Genomic DNA, 14,844 nt, shown 5'->3' with positions numbered 1-14,844 from the left:
TAGATTTCACCCTCTTCCTTCCTATTTTACTCTGGAAGAGGGAACAATGGAGAAAAAATTTCCAGAGAGTGGCCAAAGAGAGAGGATTTTATGCGATCAGCTCCTGAGTAATAAATGTTATTGTTAGTTTTGAGGAAGGGGAAGAGATGAGAGATTAGATAATAATTTTGTCCATTTTTTTTTTTTCTTCCAACTCTGGCCTTCCCTCTGAACCAACCTTTTCTCCATCCAAGTTCAGGTTGACAGGAAGTCATGAGAACTCCTTATTCCAGTGGGGCTGATATAGTTTGGATATCTGTCCCCGCAGAAATCTCACATCTAATTGTAATTTCCAATGCTGAAGGTGGGGCCTGGTAGGAAGTGTTTGGGTCATGGGGGTGGATTCCTCATGGCTTGGAGCTGGCTTCACGATAGTGAGTTGCTATGAGATCTGGTCGTTTAAAAGTGTGTGGTAGCTCCTCCCACATCTCTTGCTCCTGCTTTCGTTGTGTGATGTGCCAGCACCCCCTTTGCCTTCTGCCATGGATGTAAGATTCCTGAGGCCTCATCAGAAGCCAAGCAGATACCTGGGGCCATGCTTCCTGTACAACCTGCAGAACCGTGAGACAATGAAACCTCTTTACTTTTTTTTTTTTTTTGAGACGGAGTTTCGCTCTTGTTACCCAGGCTGGAGTACAATGGCGCGATCTCGGCTCACCGCAACCTCCGCCTCCTGGGTTCAGGCAATTCTCCTGCCTCAGCCTCCTGAGTAGCTGGGTTTACAGGCATGCACCACAATGCCCAGCTAATTTTTTTTTTTGTATTTTTAGTAGAGACGGGGTTTCACCATGTTGACCAGGATGGTCTCGATCTATTGACCTTGTGATCCACCTGCCTTGGCCTCCCAAAGTGCTGGGATTACAGGTGTGACCTCTTTTCTTTATAAATTACCTAGACTCAGGTATTTCCTTTTTTTTTTTAAAGAGAAAAAGAAAGAAAGAAAAAGAAAGAAAAGAAGAAAGAAAAAGAGAAAGAAAAAAAGAATGAAAGAGAAAAAGAAAGAGGAAGAGAAAGAGGGAGAGAGAACAGAAATCTTGCTCTATTGCCCAGGCTAGAATGCAGTCTAAAAATGGGTATTAAAAACCTCTTTTATGCCAATAATTATGCTTAACAATGGAGACAGGAAGGAATAAGGGAAGAAAATAACAAACAAGCAGCCAACCAATATTTCATTTAAACCTATGAAATGTTATGCAATTGCCAAAGAGTGATTTACTTCCAATTATGTGGTCACTTTTAGAATAGGTGTGATGTGATACTGAGAAGAATGTATGTTTTGTGGATTTGGGGTGGAGAGTTCTGTAAATGTTTATTAAGTTTACTTGTTCCAGGTCTGAGTTCAAGTCCTGGATATCCTTGTTAATTTTCTATCTCATTGATCTGTCTAATATTGGCAATGTGGTGTTAAAGTCTCCTATTGCTATTGTGTGGGAGTCTAAGTCGTTTTGTAAGTCATTAAGAATTTGTCTTATGTATCTGGGTGCTCCTGTAGTGGGTGCGTATATATTTAGGATCGTTAGCTCTTCTTGTTGCATTGATCCTTTTACCATTATGTAATGTCCTTCTTTGTCTCTTTTGGTCTTTGTTGCTTTAAAGTCTATTTTATCAGAGAGGAGAATTGCAACTCCTGCTTTTTTTTTTCTCTCCATTTGGTTGGTAAATCTTCCTCCATCCCTTTGTTTTGAGTCTTTGTGTATCCTTGCATGTGAGATGGGTCTGGATGCAGCATACCGATGGGTTTTGACTTTTATCCAATTTGCCTGTCTGTGTCTTTTAATTGGGGCATTTAGTCCATTTAAATTTTGGATTAATATTGATATATGTGAGTTTAATACTGCCATTTAATGCTAGCTGGCTGTTTTGCCCATTAATTGATGTAGATTATTCATTATGATGATGCTCTTTACCTTTTGGTATGTTTTTGGAATGGCTGATACTGGTTGTTCCTTTCTATGTGTAGTGCTTCTTTCAGAAGCTCTTGTAAAGCAGGCCTGGTGGTGATGAAATCTCTGAGTACTTGCTTGTTCACAAAAAGTTTTATTTTTCCTTCACTTATGAAGCTTAGTTTGGCTGGATACAAAATTCTGAATTGGAAATTCTTTTCTTTAAGGATGTTGAATATTGGCCCCCCACTCTCTTCTGGCTTGTAGGGTTTCTGCTGAGAGACCTGCTGTGAGTCTGATAGGCTTCCCTTTGTGGGTAACCTGACCTTTCTCTCTGGCTGCCCTTAGTATTTTCTCCTTCATTTCAACCCTGGTGAATCTGACAATTATGTGCCTTAGGGTTGCTCTTCTTGAGGAATATCTTTGTGGTGTTCTCTGTATTACCTGGAGTTGAGTATTGTCCTGTCTTGCTAGGTTGGGAAAGTTTTCCTGGATAATATCCTGAAGAGTATTTTCCAGCTTGGATGCATTCCATTCTCTTCATCACATTCAGGTACACCTATCAAACGTAGATTAGGTCTTTTCACATAGTCCCATATTTCTTGGAGACTTTGCTCATTCCTTTTTACTCTTCGTTCTCCAATCTTGTCTTCTCGTTTTATTTCATTGAGTTGGTCTTCGACCTCTGATATCCTTTCTTCTGCTTGATCAATTCAACTGTTAAAACCTGTGCATACTTCTTGAAGTTCTCATATTGTGTTTTTCAGCTCCATTAATTCACTTATATTGCTCTCTAAATTGTCTATTCTCCTTAGCATTTCATCAAACCTTTTCAAGGTTCTTAGTTTCTTTGCATTGGGTTACAACATGTTCTTTTAGCTCACAGAAGTTTCTTATTATCCACCTTCTGAAGCCTGATTCTGTCAATTCATCACACTCGTTCTCCATCAGGCCTTGTTCCCTTGCTGATGAGGAGCTGCGATCCCCTGTAGGAGGAGAGGCATTCTGATTTCGGGTGTTTTCAGCCTTTTTGCTCTGGTTTCTTCCCATCTTTGTGGATTTATCCACCTGTCATCTTTGTAATTGCTGACTTTCAGATTGGGTCTCTGAGTGGATGTCCAGCTTGTTGGTGATAAAGTTTTTTCTATTTCTTAGTTTTCCTTCAGTGGACGCCCCTCCCCCACAGAGCTGGACCTTCCCGGGTTCAGCTGTGCTTGCTGTGAAACTCTCAATCCTCAGCATTTCCAATTGCTGTTTCTTTTTGTGGGGGTGGGACCAGCTGAGCCTGATCACCTGGCTCCCTGTCTTGGAGGCTTTTTTTTTTTTTTAGTTGAACGGTCGATTCTCTCCCAGGTGTTCTAATTGCCTGTGGAAAGGGTGCCAGAATCTGTAATTTCCCTTGCAGGGACCCACTGCTCTGGCTGAAACAGTGGCGCCGGCCAACAGAGCTGTACTTGCGACCTGTGGGGCTCCTCTGCTGGGAATCTCCTGGTCCGTGGGCAACAAAAATTCATCTGGGAGTGTGGCATCCACTTACTCTCTGCGCTTTCACTGGGAGCCGCAATCCTGAGCTGCTGTCAATTGGCCATCTTGGATCTCTCTGGACTCAGGTATTTCTTTATAGCAATGTAGGAATGGCCTAAAACAGGGGCCAGTAACAATGAGTAGAAAGGCCAGGCCCTTCATGGAGTTTTCACAGTGCCCCTGGTGTCTCATCTGAGCTGCCTTCCTGCTACCGTACTCCTTGATCCTTCATTCAAATTTGGTCTTGAACTTTGGGTGTGGTCTTAAAAACAAAGTATTGTGGACCTCTTCTACTTTCTGACCTGGTTTGCTCTTAGATTGTGTTCTCTTGAAATAGTTGTTCATGCTTCCTTGAGCAAACCCTCCTTTTAGTTTGCTGTTGTACATCTAATGTCCCCTACCCTGCCCAGCCCTACGATGACTCTGAGACCCAAATAGAGGGCCTGCAGGTGGTCCTTATTTTGTGCTTCCAGAAACTCCTACATTCTGCCATCCCTGGGGTTCAGTGGAAGAAAGGCAAGGATAGAAGCAAGGGAGAGAAAGGTACTTGGTCAGCATGTGCACAGAAGTAGTCAGATTTAAACTTCCAGCTTCTCCCATCCAATTACACAGTTTAGAAAGAGGTTAGAAACGCAGGTTAGAAAGAAGGCATCCATCCTACACTTTCACATGTATGCACTGTTTCAGATTACGGTGTCTATTGTGTAGTGAAATAATTCTTTTAAAGTATCATAATTACCTAATGAATAGTGCAATTATATTGCTTTGTGTGTGTATTAAAATTGTCAATTTGTTAAATGAAAACATTTAATATATGTATCCTGAGTTGTCATCTTTTTATTTTCATATACTTGAAGCCTCAAGGAAACAAGAAAAAAAAAATAATAGAAAAAGGAAAGATCCCAGACCTCTGTCTCTGTTTGAAATACCCTAGACTTCTATCTATTTCTGACAAGCCTTGCAGGAAGAAAAGGGGGAGGAATATGTAGCGGGGGAAGAAAAGGAGAATGGAAAGGAGGAAAAACATAAAAGGACAGGCCATTCGGTTTAGGTGCTGAAGAAGAGATTTGGTCTCTTTCCCTGCCACCCCTTTGCTGTCTCCTCCATCTGCCCCCTCGAAAATCGAAATGCTCCTTTTGTTTTTTGTCTCTATTAGCTGACTGTGGACCACTGAAGAAAATATGCAAATTAAAATATGTCGAGGACATGGTGTGGCTCCCATGGGAATATCCCAAAGGGTTTTACTGGATACTAAGATAAAAAGTGCTTAAATTCCCTGATTATGTCATCTCACATAGTAAAGTCTTGATACACATTCATCATTTTGAATGTAAGTCCGCCAGTTTTGAGAAAGTAGTGCGTTTTCAAGTTCCTCTCCAAATACCTGGAGCAAATCAGTGCAAATAGCTCTAGCTGTAGGTGTCCTGGTGGTTCATTTGGGTAGTGTACTGGCTTCCGTTCACTCGTGACTCAAATGTTTGACAAGTCAAGAAACCTGAGTTGTTAGTCCCAACTCTGTCTTGAACTAGTTGTGTGATCAATCTTAAATAAGTCACTTAACTCTCCTGAGCTCTGTTTTTTCCTCTGAAAATAAAGGCATTGAATTATGGTGGTTTGAAAGATGTTTTCTAGATCTAAATGTTTATAGTTCTGTGATTTTAAATTATTGTCAAATATTCTGTTTACACCGTATGATGCAAACCTCAGTGGTACATATTTTGTTGTCTAAGTACACTGGATCAACATTTCTTTCTTTTTTTTTTTTGAGACAGAGTCTCACTCTGTCACCAGGCGCCAGGCTGGAGTGAAGTGGTGCGACCTCGGCTCACTGCAACCTCCACCCCCTGGGTTCAAGCGATTCTTCCTCCTCAGCCTCCCGAGTAGCTGGGATCACAGGCACGTGCCACCATGCCCGGCTCTTTTTTGTATTTTTAGTAGAGACGAGGTTTCACCATGTTGGCCAGGATGGTCTCGATCTCTTGACCTCGTGATCCACCTGCCTCAGCCTCCCAAAGTGCTGGGATTACAGGCGTTAGCCAGAGCACCTGGCCTGGATCAACATTTCCAAGGTGAATTAAGATTTAAGGGTACAACTGCAGATTTCTTGTTTTTCTGAATACATCGACAGCTTATTTTCACTTGGCATGTCAGTGAGGAGTAATAGGAACTTGGTCTTAGCGACAATTGACGAAGTACTGCTTGTGATTATTAAGAAATATATGCAAATTTCTCAGCAGAAATCAGTCCTTTCCTAGGTTGCCATGATGAGATTTTTAAAAGTCTGAAGCCAGCCCTAGTCTACCTCTGGAGATTATGATGGCATGTTTAGATAGATCTTACCATGTCACAGTGGGAGTTGGTTGAAAGAACCAACCAGCTGTGCTTTCTTGCACTAGAACTTTCAGCCATGCGGTAATGGAACAAGCTGTTTTCTTTAGGAAGTCTATTTTGTTGATTACAAAATACAGAAATAAAACTAAAGTCTAGCAAACAAGGTGCTCAGAAAGGTGACTAATAAGAAAGAGAAAATTATGCTGCAGCAACATATCTTTATAAATATGTACTGCTTTTAGCTAACATCTGAGACAAATATTTTGGATTTTGAATTGGCTTATAAATGCAGCTATCAATAGAGTAATATCAGCATAATTCTTAGAAAATGCATATAATTTTAAAAGTATAAACATGGCTTTTTATGAATAAGTAGTGAGGCTTTGTTGATTATCGACAGAGAAATTTTAAAGAAATAGTAAGAGGAAACAGTTCAAAAGAAACTCTTCAAGCCTATGCTGTTCTAGGTAAACTGTGTTTTACAAAAAAGAGAAGCAGAGAAACTTGTTTTATTAACATGCAGCATCATATTTTCAATATTTTCTCTGCTAGCATTCAATGTTTGTGGTGAGGAAAGTAGCTGCTTGCATTCAATGTACCCTTCTCTTGGCTTCCTTCATCTTTAGCAGACTTGGAAAAAAAATAGATTTCTTTTACAAATATAATATGAGAGTTCTTATACTAGGGAATAGCTATAGCCTTTCAAATCTAAGAAATTGAGCAAGACCTTTATTTTTTCTCATTTGCTCTCTTTGTAATATATCACTACATATATCACTGCTAGTGTGTTAATAATATTTAATGATAGTTATAATAGCAATATTAATAAAGTATTTTATTTCTCTTTTGCAGTTCTGTCAATTCCCTTGTGATAAAAAGAAATCATTAGTAATTCCACATTGACTCACAAGAATTTTCCAATTATTTCAGGGCTGAATTTTCAAGCTTCCACAGAGACCTAGTAAATAAATAAGGCCTTTGCATGTGACAATTTAAACCACTCTATTTCAGCTTCCATGTACAGCAATTTTGTAATCAGCCATAAGGAAAGGAATAGCAGGCTCCTGAGATGTTTAAAGAAACTGGAGTTTGCACTTTGATTTGCCAATTTCAATTAAAGTTTTCTTTAGCACTGTACATGTAGGCTGAGACTGTACTGTTTTTCTTAGTTTTTTCCTAGTATTTTAATAAATCTTGTTCATCTTTTACCATTCCTTCTTCTTAGTATATCACACAGTCTTTTGTATTTATCAGGACACTGCTACATTAAATAAAGCCCAGTCTCCTTGGATTAATAGAATCAATTCCTTGTGCGTGCCTCAGTTCAATGTGGGTCATGAGGCAATCCTGCCTGACTCTTATCTAAGCCGTGACTTGGGGACCAGGCTATTTTCATCTTGCAACTTGGAAATCTTAGACTCCTTTGCTTCCAGCCTCTTGGCTAGAAGAGAGAAAGAGTGTGTGCAGAGAAGGCACATCCACCCTCATTTGCCTCAGATTAGAAAAGACGTAGACTTTCTTTAATTATCCACTGGCAGGAATTTGCCGCATGACCCCGCCTTGATGTTTGAGGACAAGAAATATGGTAAGGATCATGAGTATTTTATGAGTAAGAACACACTCAGTCATATTTAAGAAAAAATAGAATTATTTCTATTGAGAAAGGAAGAAAAGCAAAATTCAATCCATAGCTAAACAAAACAAAGAAATCATCTTTTTTCCCAAGAGTGTGGTGGGCTTTTTAGATTAATGAATTCTGGACTCAATATGATCAATAATTCTGACATCACTAATGTTAATGAAATATTTGTATTCTGGGTATTTCCACTTTGGAAAGCACTTTCACAATACTGTATCCTCAGAATCTTACAATTTTGACACGTAATAGTTGCTCATTAAATATTTGTTGAATCAATGAATGCATGCTGATTCAATTCAAGCCTCTAATAGCCTTATATTCCATTACTGGTAGGTTGATGGGGCAATGCTAACAATACAACCTTGGTCACAGACCATACCACAGCTCACAAAGATTTTTGGGGAACAAATGAGCAGAGTTGCCCTCTTCCTTCTTTGGCACTGCCCAGCCATTTGGTGTATATGGAATTAGCTGGGTCTATTCTCTAGGGAGAAGAAAAAGATACTCGATTGTAGCCTTATTCTCTCTCTTGTTTTACCTTTTTTAAAAATTGCTTTACTGATACAAGTTAGAGCAAATTTGAATGGCTGTTACAGGTACACCCCAACATCTCTGAAATATCTTATATCATTGAAGTTTATTTATTACTCATGGCATCCTTCAGTACTGGTGATCTGGTCAGGTAGGCTTTTTTTTGCAAGTTATGTTATGGTGACTAAGGCTCCTTCCATTTCAGAACTCCATTACCTTCAACTTGACTCTCAGGTTCCACTGTAGGGTCATTACCTTTTGAGTCAACTGGATGGAGAGTGTATCATGGAAGATTTTACCTAGGAAAATTTTAGGGTAGTGTGTGTGTGTGTGTGTGTGTGTGTGTGTGTGTGTGTGTTTAATAGGCTTAAACATTGTGACATAATTTCTACCTGTATTGCACTGGCCAAAATTTAGTCATATGGCCATATCCAGTTATAGGGCAATTGGAGAATGTTTTCTAGCTATCATTCTGAGAAAAGTGAAACAATCTCTGTCACAATAGTAAATATCAATTGAATAGACATGGTATTCAAAAGTTGGGTATTCATTCACCAAAACTATAAAGCATTTGTTGCAAACTTACAATTTTTACTCACATTATACACAGACATTTTCTCTATAAGCTATTCACTGTTTGTTTTTTTTTTTTTCACAAGCTGTCATTCATTGGGTAACAGAAAAAGAAAAGAAACTAAATTTTAGTTAAACAGAGTGATGCAATACCATAGAAACCTTCTTAACTAATGTGCTCATTATTAATATTTGGTCAGTTACTTGAAAAAGTTTAGTGAGGCAGGAAATCATAGAAACAGACTTTTAAGTATATTAGGGATTTTAACTTAAAACATATACATGCTCATTGTTTTGCCTAGCTTTTTAATATAAATTCAAAGACTTTCATTTGTATACAGATGTATTGATTAAAGCAGGGGTCCCCGACCCCTGGGCCGCTGACCATATGGTCTGTGGCCTGTTAGGAACCTGGCGGCAGAGCAGTAAGGGATTGGTGGGTGACAGGGCCTGAGCACCTCCGGTCAGATAGCCTGGGCATTAGATTCTCATAAAAGAGAGAACACTGTTGTGAACTGCGCATGAGAGGAATCTAGGTTGCACGCTTTTTAGGAGAATCTAATGCCTGATGATGTGAGGTGGAACAGTTTCATCCTAAAACTCCCCATCCCCCGCACCCATCCATGGCAAACTTGTCTTCCTTGAAACCAGGTCCTAATGCCAAAAGGTTGGGGACTGCTGAGTTAAATTACCACCTTTCATTCCTGCATAAACTACATGAACTATGTGCTCTCTACAATTTTACCTTTTACTTCTCTTAAAGAAGCAGATTTTCAACCCCATCTTTTAAAGTTGTCTCTTCCACACCCAATTGGATAGTCATTTTGTACAACCCAATGGTTTTAATACATTCACACAATTGTGCAACTATCACAACAATCTAATTTTAAAATATTTTCATAATTCCCCAAAGAAACGCTGCACCTATTAGCAGTCACTTCCCATTTCTCCCTTCCCCAGCTCCTACTAGTCTATGCTCTACTTTTTCTCTGGATTTGCTTTTCTTTTAATCGCATCTCTAATGTTGAATGTTTATGTTGTTTCTACATTTCTTACAATTATCTACAAGACCCTAGTAAACATCTAACGCATAAACTTTTAACATTTTTTCTGGTTATATTCTTTTTTTCTTGTTTTGACTTTTTCTTCTTTTTTTTAAAAAATATATGTATACATATATATTTTATTGCACATTAGGTTGTGGGGTACATGTGCAGAATATGCAGGATTGTTGCATAGGTACAAACATGGCAATGTGGTTTGCTGCCTCCATCCCTATCACCTATATCTGGCATTTCTCCCCACGTTATCCCTCCCCAACTCCCTACACCCTACGGTCCCTCCTCTAGTCCCCCCACAACAGACCCCAGTGTGTGATGCTCCCCTCTCTGTGTCCATGTGTTCTCATTGTTCAATACCCACCCAAGATAGAGAACATGTGGTGTTTGATTTTCTGTTCTTGTGTCAGTTTGCTGAGAATGACAGTTTCCAGATTCATCCATGTCCCTACAAAAGACACAAACTCATCGTTTTTTATGGCTGCATAGTATTCCATGGTGTATATGTGCCACATTTTCCTTGTCCAGTCTATCATCGATGGGCATTTGGGTTAGTTCCAGGTCTTTGCTATTGTAAACAGTGCCACAATGAACATATGTGTGCATGTGTCTTTATAATAGAATGATTTATAATCCTTTGGATATATACCCAGTAATGGGATTGCTGGGTCAAATGGAATTTCTATTTCTAGGTCCTTGAGGAATCACCACACTGTCTTCCACAATGGTTGAACTAATTTACACTCCCACCAACAGTGTAAAAGTGTTCCTATTTCTCCACATCCTCTCCAGCATCTGTTGTCTACAGATTTTTTAATGATCACCATTCTAACTGGCTGAGATGGTATCTCAAAGTGGTTTGGATTTGCATTTCTATAATGAACAGTGATGATGAGCATTTTTTCATATGTTTGTTGGCCTCATGTATGTCTTCTTTTGAAAAGTGTCTGTTCATATCCTTCACCCACTTTTGAATGGGTTTGTTTGATTTTTCTTGTAAATCTGTTTTAGTTCTTTGTAGATTCTAGATATTAGCCCTTTGTCAGACGGGTAGATTGCAAAGATTTTTTCCCATTCTGTTGGTTGCTGGTTCACACTAATGATTGTTTCTATTGCTGTACAGAAGCTCTGGAGTTTAATTAGGTCCCATTTGTTTATTTTGGCTTTTGTTGCCAATGCTTTTGGTGTTTTAGTCATGAAGTCCTTGCCTATGCCTATGCCCTGAATGGTTTTGCCTAGGTTTTCTTCTAGGGTTTTTATGGTGTTAGGTCTTATGTTTAAGTCTTTAATCTATCTGGAGTTAATTTTAGTGTAAGGTGTCAGGAAGGGTCCAGTTTCTGCTTTCTGCACATGGCTAGCCAGTTTTCCCAATACCATTTATTAAACGGGGAATCTGTCCCCATTGCTTGTTTTTGTCAGGTTTGTCAAAGATGAGATGGTTGTAGATGTGTGGCATTGCCTCTAAGGCCTCTGTTCTGTTCCATTGGTCTATATCTCTGTCTTGGTACCAGTATCCTGCTGTTTTGATTACTGTAGCCTTGTAGTATAGTTTGAAGTCAGGGAGCGTGATGCCTCCTGTTTTGTTCTTTTTGCTTAGAATTGACTTGGCTATGCAGGCTCCCTTTTGGTTCTATATGAAGTTTAAGGTGAATTTTTCCAGTTCTGTGAAGAGGGTCATAGGTAGCTTGATGGGGATAGCATTGAATCTATAAATTACTTTGGGCACTATGGCCGTTTTCACAATATTGATTCTTCCTAACCATGAGCATGGGATGTTTTTCCATCTGTTTGTGTCCTCTCTTATTTCCTTGAGCAGTGGTTCATAGTTCTCCTTGAAGAGGTCCTTTACATCCTTCATCAGTTGTATTCCTAGGTATTTTATTCTGTTTGTAGCATTGTGAATGGCAGTTTGTTCTTGATTTGGCTCTCTTTAAGCCTGCTATTGGTGTATAGGAATGCTTGTGCTTTCTGCATATTGATTTTGTATCCTGAGACTACTGAAGTTGCTTATCAGTTTCAAGAGATTTTGCGCTGAGACGATAAGGTCTTCTAAGTATACAATCATGTCGTCTGCAAATAGAGACAATTTGACTTCCTCCTTTCCTAATTGAATACCCTCTATTTCTTTTCCTTGCCTGATTGCTCTGGCTAGAACTTCCAGTACTATATTGAATAGGAGTGGTGAGAGAGGGCATCCTTGTCTAGTGCCAGATTTCAAAGGGAATGCTTCCAGTTTTTGCCCATTCAGTATGATATTGGCTGTTGGTTTGTCATAAATAGCTTTCATTATTTTGAGATATGTTCCGTCGATACCTAGTCTATTGAGAGTTTTTAGCATAAAGGGCTGTTGAATTTTGTCAAAGAACTTCTCTGCATCTTTTGAGATAATCATGTGGTTTTTGTCTTTGGTTCTGTTTATATGGTAAATTACGTTTATAGACTTGAGTATGTTGAACCAGCCTTGCATCCCCAGGATGAAGCCTACTTGATTGTGATGGATAAACTTTTTAATGTGCTGTTGCAATTGGTTCGCCAGTATTTTATTGAATATTTTTGCATGTATGTTCATCATGGATGAAGTTTTCTTTTCTTTTTGAGTGTCTGAAGTTTTCTTTTCTTTTTGAGTCTCTGCTGGGTTTTGGTATCAGGATGATATTGGTCTCATAGAATGATTTGGGAAGGATTCCCTCTTTTTGGATTGTTTGGAATAGTTTCAGAAGGAGTGGTACCAGCTCCTCTTTGTATGTCTGGTAGAATTCGGCTGTGAACCCATCTGGACGTTGGCTTTTTTTAGTTGGTAGGCTATTAATTGCTGCCTCAACTTCAGCCCTTGTTATTGGTCTATTCAGTGTTTTGCATTCTTCCTGATTTAGGCTTGGGAGGGTGCAAGTGTCCAGGAATTCATCCATTTCTTCTGGTTTACTGGTTTATGTGCATAGAGTTGTTTGTAGTAATCTCTGATGGTAGTTTGTATTTCTATGGAATCTGTGGTGATATCCCCTTTATCATTTTTTATTGCATCTATTTGATTATTCTCTTTTGTTTTTTATTAATCTGGCTAGTGGTCTATTTTGTTGATCTTTAAAAAAAAGCCAGCTCCTGAATTTATTAATTTTTTGAAGGGTTTTTGTATCACTATCTCCTTCAGTTCTGCTCTGATCTTAGTTATTTCCTGTCTTCTGCTAGCTTTTGAATTTTTTTATCTTGCTCCTCTAGCTCTTTCAATTTTGATGATAGAGTGTCGATTTTAGATCTTTCCTTGCTTCTCATGTGGGCATTTATTGCTATAAATTTTCCTCTAGACACTGCTTTAAATGTGTCCCAGAGATTCTGGTACATTGTGTCTTCATTCTCATCAGTTTTGAAGAACATCTTTATTTCTACCTTCATTTCATTGTTTATCCAGTTGACATTCAGGAGCAGGTTGTTCAGTTTCCATGTAGTTGTGTGGTTCTGAGTGAGTTTCTTAATCCTGAGTTCTAATTTGATTGCACTGTGGTCTTAGAGACTGTTTGTTATGATTTCCGTTCTTTTGCATTTGCTGAGGAGTGATTTACTTCCAATTATGTGGTCAGTTTTAGAGTAGGTGCGATGTGGTGCTGAGAAGAATGTATATTCTGTGGATTTGGGGTGGAGAGTTCTGTAAATGTCTATTAGGTTTGCTTGGTCCAGGTCTGAGCTCAAGTCCTGGATATCCTTGTTGATTGTCTTTCTCGTTTTTTTTTTTTTTTTTTTTTTTTTTTTTGAAAACAAAGGTAGAGAAGTGAGGTAATGTAGTGAGTGTCATCCAACTCCATAATTTAACCTCATTTTCCACAAATGAATATGCAGAGGACACCCTGGGGCTTCCAAGTTCTCCTGAATGACATCCACCTTCCAGAATAAGTTTTGTCCCTTCTACTTTCAGGATTTGATGAACAGCCAGAATTTTGTTTTCTGTCTCAATCTTCACTAGCACCTGCTCCCTAACACCACGCTCACAACTGCACAGCCCTGCATAAAAGCTGGATTCTATGAACCTCCAGTCTTCTGGAATAACACAGGGTGGGCCAGGTTCTCAGTCCTCACAAAAAGTAACTTTTACTGAATTGTCAACTGTTTACACAGCCAGTCTTTGGCTATAAAATTGGTGCACTGAGGTCAGAAAACGTAATGAGAAGGAAATAGGAGGAGGGCAAGTCCCTGGGATGGTCACAAAGGAGAGAAGATTCCAAATCCAGAAACAGTCATAAAACACACCCAGAGTGAATGGCTTCGGGCAATGACAATGACAGCCTCTCCTTCCTTGCATGCTTGGTGGCCTCTGACTTTCCTCTCAACTGACCCTGCTGGCCTTGCTTTCTTAGACCAATACTAATGGCCTAGGATTTGGGGCCAGACCAGAGCACACAGTAGTGGGGGTGGGGGAGATGAAAAGGGAGAACAGTGTCTGACTCATGGAAATCTGACTCACCTATGCACACATCACCTGGGCAGGGAATGGATTAGTGAGAGGCTGTGCAGGAGTCACAACTGAGAGCAAACAGGTGGATTCAGAAGGCATCACATCTTTTTCCTAAGAAGAAAGGGTGCTATATGAAATCATTGTTCCACCCTTCCTTTCTCTGTTGGGTTATATTTTTCTATCCACTTGTTTACTGAGTTGTGTTCTGGGAAAAACAAATCTCGATTGAGTTTTTTATTTTTTTATTTTTTTTCCAGTAAATTAACTTTTAGTTTTAGTTTTTTTTTTTTTAAGTTGTGGAAACTGGCTTGGTTTGGGTAGAGATAAGAGAAATATTATGGTTTTGGGTACGAAATCTATGGGCAATAAATCAGCCAGTTTTTTTTTTTTTTTTTTAGAAAGGAAAAAAGGAAGAAAGAGAGAAAGAAAAAAAGAATGAAGGAAAGGAAGAAAAAGGAAGAGAAAGAGGGAGAGAGAACAGAAATCTTGCTCTATTGCCCAGGCTAGAATGCAGTCTAAAAATGGGTATTGAAAACCTCTTTTATGCCAATAATTGTGCTTAACAATGGAGACAGGAAGGAATAAGGGAAGAAAATAACAAACAAGCAGCCAACCAATATTTCATTTAAACCTATGAAATGCTATGCAATTACTGAGGAGTGATTTACTTCCCATTATGTAGTCACTTTTGGAATAGGTGTGATGTGGTACTGATAAGAATGTATGTTTGTGTATTTGAAGTGGAGAGTTCTATAAATGTTTATTAAGTTTACTTGTTCTGGGTCTGAGTTCAAGTCCTGGATGTCCTTGTTAATTTTCTGT

The sequence above is a fragment of the Aotus nancymaae genome, unplaced genomic scaffold (genome assembly GCF_030222135.1).
Source record: "Aotus nancymaae isolate 86718 unplaced genomic scaffold, 86718_ANA_hifiasm-v0.15.2.pri h1tg000007l, whole genome shotgun sequence".
NCBI lineage: Eukaryota > Metazoa > Chordata > Mammalia > Primates > Aotidae > Aotus > Aotus nancymaae.
Note: the sequence above shows the minus strand (reverse complement) of the source record.